The sequence below is a fragment of the Aythya ferina genome (assembly GCF_964211825.1).
Source record: "Aythya ferina genome assembly, chromosome: 13".
Taxonomy (NCBI): Eukaryota; Metazoa; Chordata; class Aves; order Anseriformes; family Anatidae; genus Aythya; species Aythya ferina.
In genome coordinates, this window is record NC_140311.1 from 18,818,727 (window position 1) to 18,844,883 (window position 26,157).

General features: G+C 40.3%; 1 protein-coding gene and 1 long non-coding RNA gene across 2 annotated transcripts in view; one reads left to right on the top strand and one right to left on the bottom strand.

The window, feature by feature from the left end:
- Positions 1-26,157, top strand: part of TENM1 (teneurin transmembrane protein 1) — a 1,172,023-nt gene that overhangs the window by 5,582 nt on the left and 1,140,284 nt on the right. The gene's annotated exons all lie outside the window — the stretch shown is intronic.
- On the bottom strand, positions 3,825-6,478 carry LOC311443745. The gene is made up of 2 exons (XR_014697443.1): positions 6,182-6,478; positions 3,825-4,571 (listed from the first exon to the last, which is right to left on the bottom strand). It is a non-coding gene; the product is annotated as an uncharacterized lncRNA (long non-coding RNA).

The window sequence follows — 26,157 nt, forward strand, 5'->3', positions numbered from 1 at the left end:
ATCAGAACATGATAAAGGGCTTTTAATTTTTTTTAACAAACTTTTCTTGTTAACTCCTCTAAAGAAAGAAGAAGGATTGCTGCACCAAAACTGTGGAAGTCACTGGCTGCAGTGGAACAGCAGGGAGATGATGCGGGCTTTGTCAGTCCAGGGGAAGGAGATTAAGGAATAAGGAGCTCCTGCCAATTCTTTAATGAGGATTTTTTACTTTAATTCCATTCCTCTAAGCTGTAAAATTAAGAATAATAAGAGCCTTCAGTGTTCCCTTCAAAAGGTGGTTAAACAATGTAGATCTTTTTGGCTATGTGGGGTCTGCAGAGGGGTGGGAGCCTGTGCTGTCATGCTACCTCCGCTTCCTCCCTCTGTGTCTGGGCCTCAGATGATACGGCAATGGCAGAGTGGGATGAAGCTGTTTACAACACTGCCAAACACTGTGCCACCAAAGGTACTTCACTTCTGCTCGGGTGCCTACTTGACTTTTTGACCACATAAGGGACTATTATTTAACCAAAGAAAATGAAGTCCCATTTGCCTTATGTTCTTGAGGATTCAGAAGAGCATTTAGTACAATTATTGCTAGTACATTGACAAGCGGTTCTGAGTGATCTGGATAAAAACATCTGCAGTGCTTTCAGTCAATGTAATAGATTAAGATGATAAATCCAACAAGGCCTGCCTAGCAAAGCTAGCACTGAACTAGCATTCTTTTTTCCCCCTTAAGAATTGCTTCCATTGATGGATAATCTTCGTAGAACAGGAAGCTCTTAAATCTCCAGACAGTGGCTAACAGATGCAAATTTGGGACCGTCATATGCAGTGAACTAATAAGCTTGGCTGATCAGGGAACACGACAAGTGTGACACTTTATCAGGCAGTAAAAGCTGATTAGTTTGTGCATGTTTGGCTGTCCATATGCCTTGTTATTAGAAAGGTTTTAGATAGTTCTGATAATTGGAGTGGATGTGAATTCATTTCCTTCGACATAGAAAAAGGAAGAAAGAAAAAAGAAAGTGAATGCAAAGCATTGATTTTTCACCCTTGGAGTGAAACAGATTGAGCAGAGTAATCCTGGAGGAGTCAGACTAACTGGATCTCTGGCTGCAAGTGTAAGCTGAGTAACGAGCTGTTTCACCTTGGGGTGGATCTGAGAGAAAAAGGTGGAGGAGATGGCATTATTGCAGAAGTCCCCCCAAGGCTCAGCTGTGATACATAAAGGGGTCAAGTGACTATGGTAGCAGCGTCAACCATCAGGAAGGAAAAAAGCCATGAGTTGCACTGATGTTTTTTATAGATAAACACTCTTAGAGCCAGAAATAAGTCATTTTATAGCAAACACCTTGGCCAATCGTGCAGCTTATCGTTATGCCTGGAAAGGAGTCCTTCATGCCATAAAATATCACTTGGGTACAATCAAGGTTGTGCTGTCCTTGTCTATCCTGGGCTGATTGAGGTTGTTACTTTTTGTATGTTTTTCATCCAAGTTCTGCCCTGTGGAGGAATTTTTGAGTACAAGGCAGTAAATAAAATAATCTCAACCCACTGAACATTGCGCATGATCCCAAGAGGGTTTAGGCATAAAAAAGATTCACAAAGTTCTAAAAATCTTTGTGAGGCACTGGAGAAGGAAACTGCCGTGGACCAGGGCACCTGGGAAGACAGAGAATAGCTCTGGAGAATCTCCCAGCATCATCTATGATTACCAGGGGAGTGAAAAACAGCCCTGTAGTTCATACAGCAATTTGGGTTAGGGAATTTCAGGTGAGGTTCAAAATTCACAGCTCTCTGCCCATAATAATTTAGAGCAAATATCCAGCTTCTTTGTTATATTTCGTGGTTTTTTTTTTTTTTTTTTTCTTTCTTTCTTTCCTGGTCTGTTACAGAGCAGTATGTGTCTTGTGGCAGATGGTATGGGCTTAAGATATAAGGGAACTATGCACTCTCAGAGAGGTTTCATCCAGGAGCCTATGAATAAGGTTGGAGGACGTGGCTCTCCTTGAGCTGAACCAGTAACACCAGTGTGAGAAGCTGAAGAATGGTGCTTTGGTGTGACTCAGGCAGCAACTCCTACATTTCATTTATGGAAAGTTTTTAATTTTGGTGTCCCTTCTGACTGACTCTAGCTAGGAACTACTGTTTTCAACTGTTCGATGGAGATAGCAGCCTAGTTCAGAGAGAGAAGCTGGTTTCATTGTGAATCTCGAGGAACCTGCAGAAGGATGTGGGAGGAATCTGGATTCCAACATGAGTGACTCCACTCTGCCTGCAGGTAAACGGAGCAGAAAGCAATTTTAAGCTTGGCGAATTTTGCTGTCCCTGTGGAAGTTTTCTTACTGCACAGATAGGATCCTGGTTTGTTCTATGAAAATTCATAAAGTCCTTGCTTAGGCCATGTCCTGAATAAAAGTGGTGGTGTCTGGAGGAAGCCTGTTCCATAATTATGGAGCATTCTTAAAAGTGCTTCTCTTTCTGAAATCAGCTTTGGATGATTCAGCACGTTCTTTCTCTGAACCTCTGTGACACTGAAGTCAATAATGCATTCACCCCAAAGTGCGTTTCTGCACCTGTGTGCTATTTAGGCATCTTTCATTTGTAATAATAGACATGATTTGAACATGAGAACAGCCTTTTTCCTTCGGAGGCAAGCTGAGAAGTGTTACATCACGGATGATGAGGCTGGCTCATCAGTAGTACAAACAGTAAAAGCTTGCCACCTTCCCATGGCCCAGCAGTGAATGAGGACAAATTGGTTATCCAGTACTGCTTTTACTTTTGTTCAGAGCAGTGCATTCTCCAGGGGGCTACACCAAGGGCATGGGGCTACTCCTGGATCATCCATTTTATACCTTACATATTCTTGATTCTGTTGGATCTTTCTCCTGCAGTTCTGACTGTGGCTGCAGTGATGCAGGAGTGCTGGCCAACATCCCATACGGAGTAATCAATTCACGGGTCTGTTATGTTTCTTGGAAAACAACGTTTTGTTTTTGTTCCTGTTAATTCAGTGTTTGAAATGTCACGGGTTCACAGTTCCGGCTAGTTAATGTACCCTTTATATCCACCAGGAAGAGAGGAGGAGCAGCTCTTGCTACTGAAGTGCACGTTTTGTCATTCCGTCTCTCACTGTGAGTCTTCACCACTTCACAGTAATTCTCAGAAACACTGTCAGCAAGGACACCAGAATGCCACTCAGTTTGCTTGGGGGGCTCTGTGTTTTTCTGGATTTGATTACTTGTTCAATATGTACTACACTAAATCAGATCACTTGATTGTACAGATATCAGATGAAACCCCTCTCATATACTCCACCAGCAAAGATGAGATTAGACTAGAATTCAGATACGTGCTCAGTGCTGGTCTAAATACATACTGCTACTGTTTGTCAATGCTAATAGTACACCCTTTCTGTCAAAGTTTTATTTCAGTGGAAAGTAACTTTCTGGTGATTTCCTTTTTATTTCCATAATGTTCTTTTGTTGAAACAAATGGAAATTTAAGTTTAGCTTTTTGACAAAATTGCTGACATCCTAAAGAGAAAATTATCAAAGAGAGTTAAAAGTTTTAGTCCCTTGGCCTAAGGCCAGAATCAGTCACTTGGATTCTCTGGCCTGACACACAGTGTTTTTACTCTAACTCCTGCTTTGTATTTTTGAAGAGATCTTATCCCATATTCTAGGATAACAGGTGGATGTAAAGAAGGACCAAGATGTAACAGCAACATTTTCACAGCAAGTACACAAGCTAATGTTATACAGAGGGACCCAAAAGTACTGACAATATCTCACTTGTTATTTACCCAAGGTTACCAAATACCATTTTGAAATCTATTTTATTTGTGCCGTTAATCTCTAAGTCATTGATATTGCACTTGACAGAATATTGAAATACACTGTTATAATCAAAAGGTTTAAAATACATGTGACTGAATAGCAGCTTAAATTTCAGGAATAAAAGATCACACAGAGTTAGACATCTGAAACAATGCCAGGTGTCTGAACAATGTTACATGTTGCATGGGTCTGATGCCATGTTCTTACATAGTGTGGTAGTTGATTGATGGCCTCTCTGGGAAAGTTCTCAAAGCAGACCCTTCAGTCCTCCCTTAATTGTTCCTTTATTTTTACTTTTGTTCAGACGCAGTTTTCCTGTACACCTGTGAGCTCCCATTACTCAGTCTATAGGTTTTTGTATAGCTCTTGAAACATACTCATTTCTGTTCCAATAATTCAAGTCTTTAGGCATGTAACCTTTTCAAACCACACAGGCCCTCGAGTCTTTGAAAACTGCTGGACTTTTTAAAGTATGGGTTTCTTTACAGCTTGGCTTTTGCTTCAGAATTAACAGGTAGGCTTCCTTCTGTGTTTTGCACAGAAGCTCCTTTCCTTGTTGCTAGGAATAACCTTGGTTTTGGGTTGCAGCCTGAGCAAGTACAGCTTTTTCTCTTAAGTCAGACCTGAGGTGTTGGTGTTGCTTTGCAGAGAAGGAATTGGAGCCTTTCTGCATCACCACCCCAGCTGCAAACCTGGTGATGTGTGCACAGTCTCCTCTAGAGTCACGGGTGGGCTGGGGCAGGGCTGTGGGAAAGACAAAGACATCAGAAAGACAAAGTTTATGCAGGCAAAACAGAAGTAACATGTAATAAGCATAATAATAAGACTCTTGGCATCACTTTCCTTTAGGTTTGTTCTGGAGGTTCGTTTTGGCTTTGTTACTCACACTGGTGGAGTAACAACACAGAACTGTACTCCCTGCTGAGAGTGTGCATTTCCCAGTGTGTTTATATGTTCATGAAGTTTTTGGCACAACACATGATCCTCCAAAGAGGAAGCAAAATTAGAAGTTGCATTGAGAGTAAGAAAAACCACTGACAGGTGTGAATACATGAGGTTAATTATGGAAAAGAACTGGTCACAGAGTGTGACATATTGCATAAAGCAAGGACTGAAATTATAAAGGACCTACAAAGATAAAAAGGAGTCATAAAATAAAGCATTACTAAAGAACCGAGGTGGTTGAGGGTAGCAGTGATTCAGGACACAGCTTTTTTTGCTAGATGTCTGAGATAAATTTGGCTCATGTATGAAAATTGACTGAAAACGGTAGCTGAAATGAATCACACTAGGGATTTTCTGATCTCATTTGTAGTGGCTTGTAGTACTGCATTGTGTTGAAGATCTTTGTGGTAATTAAAGGAATGAAAATGAAGAGTGAATAAGCAATTGGGTGTGAACACAGCACTCATTTTGGATGTGTGTGGTTCACCTAGACTTGCTAGGAGTGGTTTTACTAAGGTTTTACTAGGAGTGGTAAGCTAGAAGAGGTTTTAATACTACCTTTTGTTTTATTTTTCAATTAAAAATGAAATTAAGCCCTTGGGTTACTTCATCCCAATTCTCTCTTCAAACTGTAGCTTGGCCCCCCATGGACCTAAAATGTATGGTGGGTGTGGAAGTCTCAGGTAATGGCACATCCAGGGGGACCTTCTTAATGTCCCCTGGCAGTACCTCACCCCCTCAAAAAAAAAAGTCTGTAAATTAGTGCTAATCTAAAGCTGCTGTTAAAAATGTATCTCCTTTTTGCTGAAAGTTCCTTTGGTTCAGGGTAGTGTTAGGGACTGGAGGATTTTACTCAGCCTCCCTGTGGAATCTCCAAAATCCATTAGCTGCAGAAAATGTCACAATTTTGGAGGTCTCTGCCACAAGTATAAAAATGTCCTCTGCCAAAATAACGTGAGTCCCACAGCCCACTCAGGGCTTACAGACTGCAACGAGTGCCAATCGATAGCTTTCATGTGTGTATTTCTCATTTGAAGCTGATTCTCCAAAATGTCCCTTGTTTCAGCTGAAAAATTTCTTTAGTCTCTAAATTGTCCTTGACTCAACAGTGACATTTTCAAATCAGGTAAAATTCAAATCTAAAGGAGGACATTTATGGTTTTCTAAATATTTAACCTCCCCTTTCAGATTTCATATTCTCAGTTTAGGCCATTTGTCGCTACTCATTTATTTTATCCTTATTTCTGTATCATAAAGTTCAAGGCATGTGTAGGGAAAAAAGGGAGTCCCAGAATGGCCCTGAACGGTGCGTTTATTACAGACAATCACTGCAGTTGTTTAAGTCATTGTATTTTAGGGAGCAATGATCAGGCACTTTTATCACCCTCTTTCCTTATACATCAACGTACCCTGCAGGGACACCGTCTGTCATATGCCATCGGATTGTGTGTAAAGATTCCCTCTGATAGCCTTACTTGGGGAGCTGCACTGGTTGCCCTTGGGTCTCTCAGTGGAGCTTCAGATGCTGGCTATGATCCCCGAAGCAGTAAATAGTCTGGCACTTCTCTGCCTGCACGATAGTGCTGCAGCTGCTGGTCAGCGGAGGGTACTTGAGCCAAGAGCCAATTGTCATAAAAGGGAAAAGCTGCTCTCTGATTTGGGGATGCACTCCCTCCTCTGGTCCCAGATTTCCAGATTCGGTGAAAGGATTTTTTGGACACAGCATGTGCTTTCCAAATAATAAAGGATGAGGAAGGGAAGTCTGTAAGGGAGTGGCAGAGACCTCCTTGAAAACTTTCAGGTGTTTAAAGTCAGCAGTATATCACAGCACTTCTCATCTGTCAGTGCCCCCCAGCTGCAGGCCATGGGGTGAGCTTGTGAGAAAACTGCTTACACCTGAGAATAAGCTCCCTCACATTGAAAGGTGTGGAAATGGGCAGTGAAGTGACGGCAAGAAGCCATCTTGCACCACTCCTTGTAAGTTGCTTGAAAATGGAGCCATTTGTCACCCACAAAACAGAGGAGACAGCAAAACGAGGTGGGTGAAAGCAAGGGCTGCAGCGTGGGTGAGCAGCAGCTGCCATGGGGATCCTGGGCATGCAGGGGGCATTGGCATGGGGATGTTGATGTGATCCTGGCCATGTAATGCTGCTGCAGGCTGATGTGTCACCCTGAAGAATACAATGGGTGGAAAGTGTCAGTTAGCCAGTGCCCTATTACTGCAGTGGGGTGCAGAGGGAAGCCAAGAGTTTGGAAGAAAAGGAGAGGGCTCTGCAGGGTTGCTGGCCAGCCTCTTGGTCTGGGCATAAGAGCTGCAAAGGAAAGTTTGCGGCTCTTCAGCAGCTATCCTCTGGGAATCAAAAATGCTTAACAAGAGTGCATGCTGCAAATATGTCCTACTCTTCTCCTCGGGAGGAAATGCAAGCGCTGTGACCATTGCAATTGCTTGCTCAAGGTCAATATGGAGTAAAAATCTGGAATCGCAGTTCCATAATTGTTGTTGCATCTCTGGGAATTTGCTACACACACGAAGAGCTCGGTTCTATGAGTCGGTCATGATAATGGAATAAATACTGAATTGCAAAAGAATAATTAGTATTTAAAGAAAATCATGGCACTCTGGTTTATCCATGAGAATGTGACTGCAAAAAGCATGTAAAAAAGAAAGCCCTAACCTTTTATCAAATGACACAGTGTGATTTGTAATTAGGTAATAGCTGTTGTCTCCTGACAACCTGAGATGATTTCCACCAGATTATTGTGGGATCAATACTAGCTGAATAATTAAAATTCAATACTGCTATGTCTTTATCAATAGCACCGTAGAAATGATATATGACAGATTTAATTGAATTTGTCAGACAGTTTGGCTACATGCATAGATCAAGGGGATATTTTTAGAGTTTTGTGTTTCATTTCTGATTATACTTACCTTGTACCTTTTAACATTCATCGTTACATCGAAGCATTAAGACTGCTTGCTCAGGGAGCACTGGCAAACTGTAAATAGTGACCCTGAGTTTATGCTGAACTTTAAGTCTAAATGTTAAGAGTCTTAATGCAGACTTTCAGTAATTACTTCAGGGTACATGTTAAAAGGCAAAACAGTGACAAAGTGGAGGCAACCAAGTGTTTGATTTCTTTTTAATCATATCTGGTTTGTTAACTCCTTTATTACTAGCCCAACGCCAGCTAGTCAGCTTGTATGTCATTCATCTACACCAGAAACTGGAGGTGTGAATAGAGGATGGTGGAAGGTTATATGCATTCATTGGGCATCCGGGGTTAATACTTTTTTTTTTTTTTTTTTTTTTTTGAGGGGGGGGCGGGGAAGCATTTTACATTTGATAGCTATATGAAGCATGAATGGCAGTGTTTTGATTCTGAGCAGCCAAAGTAAATGTTGTATTCTTTATGAGTATTTGAACACTAACATCCGGTTATTACTCTCTGAAGATCTGGCCATTACCGAGACGAAATAGCAAGGCACCTTTTATGTCGCAGCACCAAGACACACTGGAGAACAGAGAAGTAGCATTTCCACAAATTGGTCATAATTTCCTAGGATAAAGATGTGTATCTTTTGTTGTTTATTTTGTGCTGATAAACCATACTGTGACATGAATTCTAACACGAGGTTTTAAATAATTAGCAGTGAGGTGGCACAGAGCAGCTGCCACCACAGAGAAGCCACCTCCCTATCACGAAGGTTCACACACTGAGCAGTGTGAGACATCGTGGTTAAGTTTTATTTGAAGAATTGTTGGTTATCTTTCCCTGTGGGGGGAAAAAAGGGGGAAGAAAATTAAGTTTAGGTGTACCTGGGTATTAATACAATTGTCATATTGGTTGTGATCAATTGCAATTTTAGTTTATGCTCTTGTTAATATTCATGCTGTTAATTACTTCCTATTTACCTGCTCTACCTGGTTTTATACGTATGGATGAGCTTTGTTTCTTGCTCCAACCCACCAGCAGTGAGGTGTGCTTACACCCTGTGCTGTACTCTGGCACAGTTAGCCATGCCAAGCTTTCAGGCTGAGTCTGCTTGATAGTCAAAGATGCATTTTCCTGTCTTTTTTTTTTTTAAAGTGATTTTTTTTAGACTCATTTTTTACTTTGAGTTCACTTTAGTTACAGTTACATCTTTCTCCTACTAACTCAAGGACTGGAGATTTAATTCATTAATTAAAACTGATGTTTCCATGAAATACTAAATGTTGAGACTTCAGGGAAAGCCTCTGCTTGAAGCTTTCAGGTACTGAAGCCTCTCAAAAGTAACAAGGAATGGCAAGTACTTCTGTGAAACGGTTATGAGGTGGTCCACAAGGAGATGGGCTGAAGATATAAGATTCAGGTCTGAATGCTACAGACATAGATCTTTCGCAGCCATAGTAGAAAATATTTCATTTTTCCAAACTTTTAATGAGGAAACAAAAAACAGGCAGATATGGGAAGAAAATTGTGATGAATAATTCTGTTTATCAGGGCCTCCTGATGTTGTATGTACGGCAATGGCATTATCTCCTGGGCTAGAAACCTACCTTCAGCATGTGTGCTTGTGCCATGCCCATCTTTTGCTACTTTTTTCTACTCTCTTATTTTTTTTTTTTCTTCCCAAAGTAGCATGTATTTCCCCCCTGAGCAGAAGACTTTCATCTTTACAAATGTACAGCTTTTATCTTTCCTGATGTATTTTTTTTTTTTTTCTTGCAAATACTCCAGACCAAATATCATAATCTTGTCTGGCTCTGCAGTCTCTGCAGAAGGTTACATCTTTCCCTCACATAAATGCTGGGCTGGCTATTACAGGTCTTGTTGATCACCATGTGCAGGTCTAATCCCCTGCTATTACATGTCTATAAAATACAGTTTCTTCCTTAAGCTGATCAAGCCCCACTTTTAAAAGGGAAAGGAAAAATAGCATTTGCGTTGTAACTGCCTTCATGTTTCTCTGATTCAGAACTTTCTAGTAATTTTTAACCTGAGCTTTTTTATTTATTTATCTTTTGCTTACTTATCAGTTCTCTTCATTATCACACATGATTTTGCTTCTATTCTGACGGTTGCCCCAGTGATACAGTGATGGAGACGTTTTGTGTTCTCACTCATGTGAACAAGCCTAATTCTTTAATTTTGTTATTAAAATCAGCCTTCTCTGTTAATGCTTCTTCTTTCCTTGTTAAATAGAGCTGCCCAGTCATTTTCTTGCTTATCTCAGAGCTGGAAATAGCATTTCTGATGTATAAAAGTTTTTTCATTGGTGGTTTATGGTCAGGTCTTCTGGCTTTTTTTACTTGTTTCCAGTTGTTGAGTATATTGCTTTGGGTGATGTCAGTCAAAAGGGGACACTTCTTGTTTTAATGAAGCAATTAAGAAGTAAATGAGAAAAGAGAGAGGCCAGGTTAGATCAGAAAGTGTAAAGAGTAATTTGAGATAGTTGTAAGGCTACTTAGGAGAAGCAAATGAATAGTAGTTATTCTGTAACCTGGAGGAAGAAAGGAGTTTAATATACAGGAGCAAATACTGGGGGGGGGGAGAGAGAAAGGGACAAAATGTTAAAATTTCTGCATGTCTATATATAAAAAATTGTGTGTTTGTAAGAGGAGAAGCAACTGGAGTGATCTTCAGTGGTCAGAATGGGGGGGGAAAAAAAAAAAACCAACAACAAAACCAAAACTGAAACCAATATTCTAATCATGTTACAGCTGTTTGACCTGGGGTCAGTACCTGTTACATGCAGTATCACTATGGAAAGTAAAAGGTCCTGCAGAGCCCTGAGATGAAAGGAAGCACCGGCTGGAGTGGAAGCACTTTTATTATTACCAGAGTGTTCACATATCCTGAGAATGTTATTAATTTGGTTTATTAAAGTTGTACCCTATCTATCAGAAGGGAGAAATTGAATAACGCTGTTTTCTCTCTGGGCTGGAGTTCAGTATCGTGGTTTCAGTTGAGTACAGGCTCTGCTGTAAAATACCTAAAACAGGACTGGTTGGAAATTAGGAAAAGAAATCAAGGCTATCTCAAAATAATGTTCACTGATAAAAATCAAGAGGAATCACTATGATATCTACAGTTGAACCCAAAGTGTTTCCTATCTGTGACTTCTTATCTGGAAGTTGTTCTCAGGCATGCTGAGATTTAAGGCCTTAAAGTGATGTTTACAGGGCCAGTGCTTAGCGAAGAAGTTACGTTAGCTTTGTGCAGGATCAGGCAATTCATGTGTAAATATTTAAACAAAACAAATGGAGGGAGGGAAGTTGAGTCATGTATCAAACCGATCTCTGTTGGCATTCATAGGTTCTTCACCTATCCTTGGAACAATGCTGAATTTATCAAAGCTGTCTGTAGCAGTTTCATATCAGTCCATGCTGCATTAGTGAAAGTATCTAACTTGTACAGTCAAAAGATCTATGATTCACACACCTGATCACTAGGGTGCCTGAAGGCCAGCCTCCAGCTGAGGTGACCCAAAAGGCATCATCCCCCTTGCAAGTTTGTGGTTTTATGTATGGATGTTTAAATATTCCTTCCTTTATATAGAATGTACATAAACAATGTGCTAATGAGATTGCATGTAAACATGTTGCACATTTTTTTCAACTAAAACCAAGTTCTGTGGTCAGCTGTTCATTTTTGTTTCTTACCATGGTTTGTTCTCACATGTGGTACAGTCCCACCACGACCTGACCAATGCCATGCTGTGCTTTGACTTATGCCCTAGTGTAAATTCCCTCCTCTTTCCTAAAAGAAAACCCAGGAAAGCAGCCTATGGAGTAGAGCAGGCCTGATTTCTGCCAGACTTTTGGTTTCAGTTAGGTCACTTGGCTCAGTGCACTAGTAGATAGTGCAGTATTTGCACTGCTATAATAGAAACAACAACAAGAAAGTCACCTGTTTATGCAACATAACCAGGCTATGCAACATAAAACACATTCAAGTGCCCAATTGTGAGGTTTTTATCAGATAAAGAAATCTGAAGCTTAATGCATTACAGGTAACAGTCACTAGACATTTGGCATTGTGTGAAATGTAAGTGAAAATATTGCTGTGCTGTCTGTGAAAAAAGCTGCTATCAAGGAGCCTGTCAGGTGCCAAGGCTCACTCTGAAGTTTTCTAGAAATCAAAAAGGAGTGAAACAACTTGAGGCCAATAAGTTGTTTGAGGTGATAACTGACTTAAAAGTCTGAGGTCAAGCATCAATCAGCCTTGAAGGCATTTATACGTGGACTTTCCAAGATTGTTTACAGGAATGCTTGAAATACAAAACATGGCAACAATAACATGTTTCATTTGGATATGTAGGGGCAAAGCTGATCATCAAATTGAAATAGGAAAGGAAAGATCAAAAGGGTGGGAAAATGGTTGATATTTATTTCCAGGGCTTATGAACACCAGATTTTGTTGGGCCATATGGTCTCTTGTCTCTTCAATAACACACTTAATGCTTCTACCATGCTAATATCCCTAATCTTTATTTTAATTGTTTTTAAATGTTCCTGTTTATAGAAGAGAGAAAATATTCCATACACGGAAGCCTGGAAAAGGCCAGTCTGCCATGCGGAACAGTGTGTGTGCAGATGGGAGCTTTATGGCAGGCAGCCTGGCTAACCCATAGGGTGGCTTGTGCTGCAAAACTCTCTCGTGTAGACAGGGTGCTGGAGCCCCTTTCCTTTTACCGTATGTACAGTCAATGCTTTTCATTTTGAAGTTCAATACATCTTAATTTTCTTCTTCCTTGTATCAAATCCTGGGCTGTATGTTGCAATATAATCAGTCACCAAATTGAAAATCTAGTTTTACTCTTTATAGTATTATTGCTGGAGACTGACATTTAAATGCAGTCTTGGTTCATAACGGGTACAAACAGGAGGGGAATGATTTAAAAAATTTGCTGAGTCCTTGAGGATGCAAGGTTGAGTAATGTTTGCAGAAGTCAATAGGGTTGTTGTAAGCAGGCTTTGTGTGTGTGAGCATGGGAGGCTGAAACAAATCAATTTCCATTGACTTGTCTAGCAAAGGAGCCATTATTTAGAACTGAATAGCCATTGCTCCTGTAATATAATGTGAAAACTTATTGTAGTTTTACTGAGAAGTAGGTTATGATGAAATTATATGTTTAAAAGCAAAGTGATGATGCATTCTGAATATAAATTTTGGAGGCATCGATCAAAACTTGTTGACAAATAAATCATGTTTATTTTTTTAAAGCTGTTATCAAAAGTCATATCAGTCTGATATTGACAACAGAGTTTATTGGTAAAAAGAACTTGCTGACAGTTATTCAAATAGCAGTAGTAATTACTGTCCTAGGGAACGGAACACTGTTTAAGGAAATGCAGTGCTAGTGTGTGAAGTACCAGCTCCTCCACCTTCAAAAAGCAGATGGACTCATAAATTCAATTCACCAGCAGATTTCTTATAACAGTGCCTGCCCTGAGCTCTGTGCTTTACATCAGCTTTCCTGCTTGGTCTGTTACTAGTAAACTGTTGAAATTCCCTGTAGCAATAACATGTAAGGCCTGAATCACTCAGGTTTTTATGTTTCCTTTTGTGTGTGGCTTACGTTAACAGGGGAAGTTGTTTGAGTTCTGAAAAAGATTTATGCCCAAAAATTGGCTGATCACATCTTTTTGGTAGTTTCCATGCCCCTTTGTGCATTTTTTCCCAACCAACCCATGGTGCAGCTCAGAAGAATAAACAGTAGCTTGGTGGTGTCCACTTAAGGGAACTTTTGTGAAAGGAGTAATTATTGGCAAAAGCATGTTCTGCCCAGCAAGCCATACTAGCAGAGAAGAAGAATTTTAATAAAAAAAAAAAACCCGGGATAAACTCCAAAACATGCTATTTTTGCAGTAAAGCTATGCATTTCAATGGACTCTGCTGTTAAGTGGCACAGAACATTCCCAGCTTCAGCACAGCAAGATTCCCCATAGTATTAGTACAAAAATGCCATTCCATCCATTTTCATTTACTCCCAGAATGAATGTGCAGTAAAGGGAATTGCCTTGGACATTTGTGTGTTTGTGACTGAAGCACTGCACGTGCCATCGCATCTGTGACTTTCTGCTATAAATTATTATCAATGGGAATCACATCTTGACTTAAAGCTCTGCTGCTGCATGGTAATGGCATCAACAAGTTCTCATTTGGGTCTAAACCCCCTTTAATCTGAGATTTCTATGTCATCTTGGGTTTACTGGACTAGGAAAAACAAAATATGAAAGAATGTAAACTGAAACCAGAAGTAGTTATGAACAGTATTTATAATTTATTTATCTTCCCCCCTCCCCCCATTAAAGAGTAAAGCATTTTGTGTCTAGAAGCTCAGAAAAGCTCTCCTGAGTTTTAATTTTATAAAGCAAAAATGTTCTTCAGTGATCAGTTACCTTGAACCTCAGATGAGTGATGGATGACTTGGGTATTAGAAATATGGCAAAGGACATGGAAATGTAGAACGTTTCTCTCTCTCTGGTAGAAACTAAATTCAAGTTAGAAACAAAAATCCACAGTTTCAACCGCTGTAGGTCAAAGGAGCTATCCTAAACTATTCCAAGTAAGAATCTAGAAAGTAGTAATCACTTTGAATTTTAATTCCAGTCATTTTCTGACAAAACAGCTGAGGAGAGGGATAAGGAATGTACTGTCATTAATGATGAGCCAACTGTTCTGGTAATAAGTGCAATGGATCCTCCAACTTAGGTTTTTTGTCTTCTGGTTTTGGGGCTCATCCTCCGAGAGGGACTGAAAGAACTACTCTGACCATGTGAAAGCGAAGTGATGAACCTGCAACTCGGTCTTGGTGCGTGCAAAAGACTGTATATTGTAGCTGGCTTTCTGATGGGGAGGAAGCAAGGAGAGCAAAGCCTGGATGTCTTTGTAAGCTCTGCGGGGAGTTGTAGCTCATGGCCCTTTCCCCCTTGCTATGTTAGCATGGGGTTGCTATCACAATGTCCTGGTTTGGGCAACATCCTATGGTAAAACAAAATGCAGAGGTTTACATTACTTTCTAAATTATATTCTGTGGGATTCCGTGATGATGAGAAATGCATAAGTTTGAAGAGGAAATGCCTATACTTCCTTGGATGTCTTTGCCTATATCCTCTATATGGTTACAAAGACACAGAGTAACTGCTATTGGCAACTCCCCCAGCTTTGCACCATCACAGCTAAGAGCTGATCAAGCTGGCTTGCTCTTACTTGTACTAGATTAACATATTCTTTTGACATTCTGTGTATGCAGCATGTGTTTTAAATTTTAATAATACACAGACCTTATGCTGCTTGTTTGTCAGCATTCTCCTTAAGAATTCTCTACACGGAAGAAAAACTCAGTGAAATCTATTGCAAATCAAACAATGCCATTTGTAAGTCTCTGCTTTCAGATGTTGATTATTGTTTGTTTATACACTGAAGCCTCTGTAACAGCATCAAAAGTTACAGTGAGAAGAGCGAGTGAACTTCACACTGGTGAGAGGCTCTATGAACGCACACTCAAAGCAGTGTTGGTGCAAAGGAGTTACAAAAAATCTTGTCTCCCAAGTTCTTATTAGGACACTGAATCTGTTCTTGAAAGGTCTATGCTGGGCCTGATTTGGTTCTAATTTAAAGTAGTTTTACCCTTGATTTTTACTCGTCCACTCTGGCAATGCAGCTGAATTACAGGAATGGTTGGTTCTCTCTCTTCCCCTGGATGCTCGTAACTCCTGCCTCCTTGCTGTAGCACCAGTTCTCATCTGATCCCTTGAACTGAACTGTGAAAAAGATCAATTTTGGAAGTGAGGGAGCGAATAAAAAACCCACGTGAGTTGTCTCCTGTTAGTTCAGGTTCTTGAACATAAGCTCTGCAGGATCAGACAAGTGCAATGGGTGGGTGGTGGTGGTGTAGGATACGTGGCTGATAGCTGGGGAAGAGCAGGGATGGGGGACAGAAATAATTCTTCCTGTTGCAGCTGGCTATTCAATGGGTCAAACTTTAGGCTTGAAGTCTGCTTTTAAAGAACTAAAGAGTTCAGATTAATAGTAACTCCCTAGAGGATAGTTACAATAGAGCTTTGAAAACTTTGGCCACTTTATGTACACAAATCTGATTGTGATTGTGTTTTTACTTATATAAATGCCCTTCCTTGATACATACATACCAAAGGAGCACAAGCCTAGGTAAGATCATACAGCAGTTGTAAAAGTTGTAACTGAAAATGTTTTAGGGATTAGGCATGGGAGTGAAGTGCACAGTTTAATGTAGGGAATCTATCGAACAAAGAGGATGGGAGTTTTCTATGTGTTTTAAATTAATGAAGACACGTGCTCATGAATGTGCCAGTGCCAAATGTTAATACACTATTGGGTAATATTCAGTGTTCTCACTGATTCAGAGTTTGAAAGGACTGCCTTGTGGTACAATGCTCACAGATCTGGGCTCAGGCTTAGCTCAAATTCTGCTGAGCTACCCATGGCCTGTCTGACCAGGGCATGGTCTCCCCCTTTGAGGAATCACAGAATCATTGAGGTTGGAAGAGACCTCCAAGATCACCGAGTCCAACCTCTGACCTAACTCTAACAAGTTCTCCATTAAACCATATCACTGAGCTCTAAATCTTAACATCTTTTAAAGACCTCCAGGGATGGTGACTCCATCACTTCCCTGGACAGCCCATTCCAATGCCTCTCAACCCTTCTGGTAAAGTAGTTCTTCCTAATATCCAACCTAAACCTCCTGAGGAAGGCATTCTTTCTAGTCCAGCTTTGCTAGTTTTCTCTGTCTGTTATGCCCAAGCCTGCCATGGTCTCTGTTGCTCTGGTCAGTGCTCTTCTTGACTGAAACAAGAACAAAGTGAGTATCCTGGGTCTGCAGGGCCCTGTGTTTCTCTTAAAGGACTTTGTAACAGTGCAGCGTGGGATGGTACCATGAGCTAGTTGCCCTGAGCATCAAAACCTGAAAACCAAACATGGACAATCGTGCTTTTACATGCATTAAAGGTGTATGTGACAGCATGACCAGTCACAATGAGTTGAAGAGAAAGATTTGATATTCTTGCTTTGCATATACCACCAGCTCCTGAACTCTTTTCTGTAGATAAAGTCAGGTTTTTGTTTTTAATGCATCAGATGTCAGCATAAGTACATAGGAAGGAAACAAAATAAAACAGTTTTGCATGCTAAAGGATGCCATTAAGTGCCTGGAGCACAATGGGAATTAGTTGGCCACCAGGGAGCTGATGAGTGACTCTCCATGTCCATAGTCAATGGAGGCACATAGATGCCATACTATGGATATGAATGCCCAGCTTAAGGCAAATTGTTAACAAGAAAGTAGTTTTCACTGGCTTGTAGTGTTTCCAAGTTACCTACCATGTAGATTCACTGAAATTGCTATCTTGGTGGTAGTAAGCAGACAGGAGTACAAAGTATACAACAGCAAAGGAAAGGAGACCACATAGCCATGGCCCAGAGGAAGCATAAAAGCTTTTTTTCCTTGGTCATATAATCAGATCTCTGCCATTTGATCATTGAAGCTGTATCACAGAGAGGCTTTCTATGGTTATTTAATACAAAACCCAGGACACCACGGTGTGTGCAGAACCCATTAAAAGAAACATTTGGAAAAATGAGTGTGGTACTGTGCAGCCTTTGAAATTGCCTTTCATAAGTTATCTCTTACTAATCAAATAGAACCTGGAAGGGAATAAAAAGAACCAAACAGGATGTGACATGTACTTAGCTTAAAAAGAAAATAGGCATATCTGTGTTATTGTTTTCTGCTACAGTAATAATCAGAAATATACCCCTGCAAGTGATTTTCTGCACTCTGCATTCAGGTGGGAAATCTGTAGTTACTATCTGAAGAAGTTTTGCTTCCCTCACCGTTACCCCCTCAAAAAAGAAGCTAACATCAGGTGCAGCAGCTTCTTTGTCTTTTAGGTACTGGCTGTTATATTGCAGTATGTGTTTGTGGCTTTGGGTGATTTTGTTTTAAGCCACACTGCATATTAGGTATCAGGCTGCACCGTGGCTCTAGATCGGAAATATACAGGGATGTGTCCGTAGCTTTTGTGACAGTTTCTCTGGGTGCAGATACAGCACTCAACAAATACACCTGGTGCTTTCCTGCTTTTTCCTAGTGTTGGGGAGCATCACAAAGCTGTGTGCTGGGGTAAGGTGTAGCTATGAGGCAGGTTGCATCTTTCCTCAGTGGTCACTTCTGCAGTAAAGGCACAGGGTAGGGAGTGGAGCTGCCAGTTCTTAAAGCTGCCTGAAAAAGGGGTGTGGAGCTCTGACACTGAGGCTGCCACGCAGGCTTCAGCTGCAGACATCTTTTGTAGGAGTAAATGACCCAGCGAGTGAAATCACTGCCCAGCCTCTGGGTCCCTACATTGCAAGGTGGGGTAAACAAGCAGGCAGGTAGCAGTGTCTGAGGTAAGGCATGTAGCCCCTGAATTTTGCTTGCCCAGAGAGGGCCACGCAGAGCATAATTAGAGCCTTTACTGGGTCTGTAGTCAGAACTGACATCCAATTAGGGAAGGGTCACATATGGTCACTGTTTCTCTTCACCTGGAAGACATTATATCTCAAACAGAAGCACGCCTGATGTGACAGAGATGAAAAGCTCTTCAACAGAAAAGCAACCTTAGCCCCCAGCCCCCCATACAATATATATATATAAAGTCTAAACAAAACTTTATAGATGACATATTGGCAAAACACTGCCAGAATAAATTTTTATGTGGGTATAAAAATATGCTCAGTGGGTGTAGATTTTATATGCTTTTCAAAATCTAAACTTGACAAATTGATGGGTTTGCAGGGCATATCTATATATTTTTTTCTTTCTTTTAGGTGATAAAAAATTCAAGAGGTGTAGGCTCAGATAAAAATAAATGTGATCACATAATGTATTTGATTTAATTTATGAAGCACTACCTGTCCTCTGCCTTTAACAGGCTACTCAAGATATGTTAAAATGCGCTAATGCTATGAGTGTGTGAGCTTATCACCTGAGAATGTTAATGCAGTCGTTAATGCTAAGTGCTGTCCTTGGTTATAAGTGTAGATGGCACTTTTGTACCACTATTTACCTGCACTTGCTGTTATTCACTGTTCTTTTGCTTCCTTTCTAGCTTTGATGCTGTCCAGTTACAGTTTCTTTACCTTGACAGTTCCTATTAGCAGCTGCTATTGTACAACTGTGGTGGGGTTGTAAAGAGAGCCTTTTCACAGCCCTTTCTTATCTTTCCACCCATTTTTGCATTGTGGTTTGCTTTCCTTTCAGTTAAAGCCTTAATTCTGTAAGCAGCGTGTCGGAGTACTGCAGTATCTTCACTAATGCCTAGTGGTCTTTCTGCACATTTCTGCTGTGCTGTCTGATGTGGGGAAAAATTGTCTCCTTACTAAACTTGGTATTGTGCACTGTCCTAGTGCAGTCCTATTTTGCACTGTACTATTGCTCTCAAAAATGAGTCATACAGACTAGTCCTTTCTTGGCCAGCTCAAGTTCATAAACTTTGAAGTTTCAGATGTCAAAAATGCATGAAATCAGCATTCACCTTTCAGTGGGCCTGGAACCAGGTGTATTGGCAGGCTCACCAGGAGCTAGATCTTCCCTGCAGGAGGGGTGGAGCTAAGGGGTGGTCTTTTTGTTTATTTTTTAACTGTCACCAGATGAAGGCCTGGTACTAGATTAAATATCAGTCTTAGTAAGCAAAATGCTCCTGGATCCCGATAAGCTCTTGTGACCAATGTCAGCATCTCCAGTTGGACTATAGAATGGCCTGGAAATTGATAACAAGTGCTTGCTTCTGGCTGTTGATGCCTCTTTTCTTACCTGGCACTGAAAAATTGGAAGAGGAGGCTACTAATGCAAGCATGTACTTCATGATCAGAACTGCAGATGCAGTATTAAGTGGACACACAAATTTTGTAGCATTTTGCAGTAGGTAATAACGTCTTGCACCCTTGTCCACGGATTTCTTGCTGTTTGACTGCTCTAAGATCAGGTTGCCTGTAATTGTGTACCTGTTCCAGGAAATAATTATGATTGTTTGGATGGGAGATGACTGGTGGCTGAGCAAACTTCAGACCTGTAGCTACAAACCTGCAGCCTGGCAAGGCTTAGCTTTGACCTGGGGAGACAGAAAAATGTCAGGCTGTGCCTTGAACAGCGAAGGGGGAGGTTGGCGCAAACAGTTGTTTGCAGAAAGCACCCAGAGTATACGGCCTGCAAGGCTGCAAGACGGTCTTACTGCTGAAAAGGTTGGCAGTGAGGAATTGAAAACAGTGTGAACACATTGCTTATACCCTCCAGCTAGTACATGTCTTGAGACAGATGTTTGATGGAAAACATTTGCTGGAGAGAAGCTGAAATAAACAAACATTATTCATTCGGAAGGCAATGATGAGAATTATGAAGCTGGTGGAGGGAGTGAGGGTCAGTAAAAGTTAATTTGGAAAACTTGTCTTTGCCAAAATGAAACAATTAGAGTATCTAGAGAAAGCATGGCTCTGTTGGAACAAGGAAATGTTCTTGGCAGACGCATAATCATATTCTGCACGCTTCTATTTATGAGCAAATGCAGAATCTTACTCTTTGTCTAATGCGATGTTGAATTATTGGATCTTTTCAGTTAACTTGCTTCTAAACAATCTATAAATTAAAAAAAAATGGTGATTGGATAAGGTTTAATTTTGCATAGAGTCTCATTTGAGCAATTTAGCTGCTTATGTCTGAAGTGCGACTTTTTTCTAGCATATTTTTATTATGATCCTGATCTTAAGTTATTGACATCAGTGTGAATTGTAGAACTGATTTAAGACTATTAGATCAGGTCTTATACATTTTTCTTCAAGAAAAATCTGTAGATTTTGTTAATACATTACTTTGCACTTGGGTAATCTGAACGCTGCAAATTCGATATAGCTTTGGGAGAGGGCGGTGAATTCTGTTCTGCTTCATGTACAAATGAAACCATGAGTTAAGTACTAATTCTTTATTATTGATTACTCAATACTCATTGCTAGTGATTTTTGTGAAATAGGGAAGAAATACCACTTCATTTTGAGTTCCCAGGTTGCATTTCTAGTTGAAGCAAAACTAAAACTTCCACAACAAATTGGAGTTTGAAACTGAACACCTTTTACATAGAAGTTAAAGAAGGCATTCTTCCAATCCTAGCTCCTGAAATGTACCAGTATTTTAAGACTGAGATTTTTGTTATTCTGGAGAACTCAAATTTGGTATGAGAATGCAAACTTGTTATCATGCTTGTTGCTGAAATAGAGCATCAAATGCCTAATTCTCTCATCTACATCAGCGTGGTATCTGAAGATATTCTAGCAGTTTTGTGCTTGTTATTTTCTGTGTGTGTAAAGAACAAATATGTCTTAACTGTCTTGTTGGAGTACTTGCCTTAATTTTATGATATCGTTTGCAATTGTGCTACATATATTAACAACTTGTTATTTTTACATTTGTTGCTGTGCATTCTGGACTGTGAACTGATCAGGAGAATGCCTCTGTGAAAATCCTAGAACAAAAGCAAAGCTTGTTACAGGTTACAAAGATGGGGTGTATGAGAGAAGACTTTACCTTTTCCTTTTCATTTGGCCAAAATTCACTTTTTTTTTTTTTTTTTTTTTTTTTGAGAGAGAGGGAAGAAAAAATGTGTATGGAAAAGGCTAAAATATCAAGGTCAGCAAGTTACCAATGACATGCTAAATTTAGTTTTAGTGGAAGCAGAAATATTTCTATTTTGTCTGTTAAAAATATGAAAATGTTGGAACCTTTAGAATAACCCTACTTGTAGGCATCGTGTGAGAGGAGCACTGAGTTTTTGGTCACTGGAGTATTTAATGAGCTACCTAATCTGAAGACACTAGAATAGTGTGGAGCCCCTTACAGCACGGGGTTGTAGAGCTGGGATGGAGGCATATAGAATTTAGATAACATAACCAGGATATTCCTTAGGTATAGGATATACTGCAGGCTGTTAAAACAGGAGGGGACCGATTTCAGGAGTGGAGGAAATGTGTGCTGCTTTCAAGACTTCACAATAAGTTATTTTTGGCACCGGGCTGCAGAAAGTGAAATTTTCAGAAAGGTGAAACTTTGAGACTGGCTGGGAAAGCTGATCAATGGAGATGGACACGCCTTTAAAACTGGGACACGGAGATCATCAGTCAGAAGGGCAGAAATGTGTTACTCCTCCTTTTGACCCAGCACCACAGAAGAAAGCTCCCGGTGATGTGCAGAGATGGCTTGTCTATCTTACCTCCAAGAGAGTAGGATTTCAAAAGACTGCTTGCTTGGGCTTAAAGTGCATTTTTCTGTGCATTGAGTTCAAAGCAAGCCTGAAATTGCAAGCAGAACTTAAAGCCATTGTGGTTTCACCTCATTTTTACATGAAGCCCATTGAGGTTTGAGTGATTTAATCCTAAAGCTGTAAATCTGGGAAGGTTCAGACCTAACTTAGTAAAAGGTTATTTGAAAAAAATTGCTAACTCCAAAAGATGTCAGAGAACTTTGGCTAAGCTTGTTACTTGCAAGTAATGGAACAGGAGGTCAGGGGACTTTTTCCAGGATTTTTCAAATTGCTGGGAATTTTTTTCATAGCTCTGCTTCTATCAATACCTGCAGCCAGGCTCCTACTGAGCGTAGGAACCTACTTGTGCTGAATTTAGAGTAGGGAGCATTCATGAATGTTGTCTAAAAGTGCACTCAATTTACAAGAGAAGAATAAAAACAAGGCCTAATTGCAAAGCATTGAGTTGTTCTGATAGTGGTGGTTTTAAACTGAAACAAGGAGGAGAGGGAGAAGGGAGTGGGTGAGTATAGCACACAAAGCAGTGGAGGAAGAGTTTACCAGGAATCAGTGCCCATAGTTTCTGGCTGAGGCTGTAATGTCACCACCCTGATACGTTTCCCTGAGCTCTTCCACCCCTGCTTATGCAGTGGCAGCTGTTTTCCAGCATCTGTCAGTGTGGCTTGTGAGAATCTTGGAAATGGCTGCACTGCTGAGCTCGTGCTTAGCTCACGTGTTAAGTGACACTTTCTCATGCTCCATGGTAGCTATTACAATTCTGTTTTCCAGGAAAAAACAAACAAACAAACAAAACAAACAAACAAAACCCTGTTAGATAATTAAATTCTTTTTGGGGTTCAAAGCATTTCCCTCTGACAAGCTCCCCTTCTCTCACACCTCCTATCAGTAGTAGCCCCCAAATTGCACTGTTGGCTTTGAGAACCTGCTGACCCACATGTCCCCTCTTTGAGAACCACTGAGAGCCCTGGCAGCGGTGGACAGAAGTATTCTCTCCCTCCGTGCCGCTGGACTCAAAGCTGTCTCTAGCTACTTGCTTGTTTATGCTTATAGGATATTTCGTAGTTGGAACAGATAATTCCTTACTGGTTAGGTGCATAGGTGTCCTAGGACCAGGTGAGGAAATGTCTGCAATTGTACAAATGACTTTGGTCAATGGCTGGATTTTCCTCCCTCCTTTCAGCAAACCCTGAAAAATAAGGAGGAAATAACTGCAAGGCAAAATAATTCTTTCTAAAGTTTGTTTTTTCTTTTTCTTTAGAACAGCCCTGTTAAATACAGGTTTAATATTCTGTTTCAAGGTGCAAGTCACTTATATAGCTTACTCAATTTTAATAAATGTTTCTACCTCTTATCTTAATAAGCCTGTAGTGGTTTTAAGTCATCAGTGTAAAACACTTAATAGGGGTATATCTGTTGGAAAATCAGGACAGATCTTAAGTAAACAGGCATAAAGCTGAGATGTCAGAATTGCTTACTGTTTCTGAAAGTCTTGGTCAAACCTGACCTGAGGCACAAAGTGTAACTTTCTTGGGGATAATTTTTGCTTTAATGACTAAAATAGCTGTTTCTGAAATTGTCACGTATTTAGGGTCATTATCTTTTAATCAAGCTTGTGTGCTACACCTCAGAAAACTACCACCTACTGAAATAGATCTACAGAAATATCTTTGGGGTTGTTCTTCCAGCCTTTTAAAGAAAAAAAAATAAGTTAAAGAACTTTTTAAAGATTGATGCCAGCACAATTGAGAGCAAAATCTCAATCTCAGATAACAATACTGGTATCAATTATGTCAAAATCTGGCTTAAAATCCAAGACTTTCTTCTTCAAAAAGCAAATAGATTGTTTCAAAGTCTCAGATATAACTGCTGAATCCTACTTTGTGGAGAAAATCTTTCACTACCTTTTCAAATCTATGGGACATTGTTATAGTAATGGCAAGAGCCTTTCCTTTACTCTCATAATCAGTATTGATTATAATGTGAGATGAAGAGTCCTTTGGTAGAATAACATTACCGTCTGATTTAATAATATAATTGCTATCTTTATTCATAAGTATTGTGTTTTATTGCTTTCTGTTAGTGTGGCACATGTGGGATTCATAATTTATTTCAATTACAGAAGTCATCAGAGAAGCTAGTGAAATGTGATACTAGCAATCCTGCTTTTACTGTACCAGCATAGATTTTCTGGAAATGGACAGACCCGTGCTCTATGGGACAAGAGCTCTCTTTTCCCGTCTTTTAAAGCACCTGGTTTACGTGCTGCTCAGGTCTAAATAGTACAGGGAAATTAATCTAGTTTGCTTAGGACACTTACCAGAAATTTGAGCTAAAAGGAAGCAGGGAAGGACAAAGGAGGGAGAGAGAAATGGGGAAATGAAAGGGAGTAGGTAGGAGAGAAGGACCAAGAAAGGTGAGAGGAGTCTGAGTAGAAGAGAAGCTAGGAAAGGGAGAGAGTGTAAAATGCTACAAAGAGACAGAAAACTAAAAAAGCATTTTCTTTTGCACAAAAAAAAAATAAATGACAAGAGGACTGGTAGGCAATATTGAAGGGATGAGAAAGAAAAGCTGTTTTTCCTCAAGTTCCCACACTTGTGGGCTCACTGAAAATTTCCCATCATTTTCACTCCTCAAGAAACGCAACACTCCCAAGCTCTGTTCAGCTTTGCTTCACACCTTCGGATTGCAGCCCATAGTCTCTGAGTCGTACTCTCCCTCTAATCAGACCTCAGAGCTGCTGAAGCTCAGGCTGAATAACAATGGGTGTGCTTGTGCCTTTCTGATACTATTTTGGGGTTCTCTGTTTTCTGTACCTGTACTAACACCCTTTCCTTTGGCTTGGGCTTGCAGCAGGATCCTTTTTGGTATTTGTGGTGTGTGGGAAGGGTATGGAACACCCTGAGTTTGCAGGAGACTTCTTCAGGGGCTACTTTTGGAGGAAAAAAAAAAAAAAAGGAAAATCAGGGTATTTCAAGGCAGAAAAGAGGGATAGTATTAGAATTGGTGTTTCTGATGTGTGCTCAGGGGGTGCTGCAGAGAACCAGCCACTCCATCACTTCCCTCTCCTCCATCCAACTCTTCAGAGCTCCTGATTAACAGCACCTCAAAACACCAACAGGGAAGAACTGGTAGAAGCTGTAGTAACTTATTGTGAAGCTGTAACATTATATTGATAAAAACATGTTTTCCAGGTGGAGTGTGAGGCACTCGTGACATGCAGCTTTTGAGTGGCCTAATGTAATGCCCCCTATCTTTTATTATTTATAAGAGATTTTTTATTTTTGTTGTGCTGGAAAACACCATTCTGTTACTCGCTGAAGTTCAGGCAGGTCAGGAAAGAATACTGGAAATTGAACTCTTCAACCTGGTGGCCCATGCTGTCATGGCAGGCAGCAGTCTGACAGGAACACAAGTTCAGCAATACAGAGTAATAATGAAAAATGTAACTCTGCAACTTTTCTCTGTCAATAACAAAGCTCATCTTTTTGTGCCAGCAAGACATTGCATGCAGCACACATTTCAAATTCAGTTAATCTCAAAATAATTCAAAAATCAAAGAGCTTATTCAACCATCAAGACATACCAGATTGACTCGCTGTGTATTCGTGGAGGGGATAGCAGAGAGAAAAAAGAATTCAATATCAGAATCAGTAAAAGCAGCACTAGTTTTTTGTTCAGTCTAAATTGTTTTTAGACCACACGAGCACACTATGAATACTAAAAGAGGTACCAAAAGAATATTTTATGATTGCATTGTTTGTATTACTCATCCAGGAATAAAATTCAGAGCTGGCAGTTGTATGTATGTGCACATGCTTTCCGCCTCACTTCAGAAACATGTATTTTAACATTATTCCGGGGCTGGGTATGCAGCTGCTGGCATTAGATGCGGGGTCACATCACACCTGACATTGAGATCTGGTGTCAAAGAACACTTGCAGCTGATGGACCAACAGATTTTGCCATGGTATTGGTATTCACTTTCCTTGTTTCAGGGTTTCTTGTTTTGAACATTGCATGGAGAATAATTCAGACATCACTACAAGTGGAAGTGCTGCTACCAAATT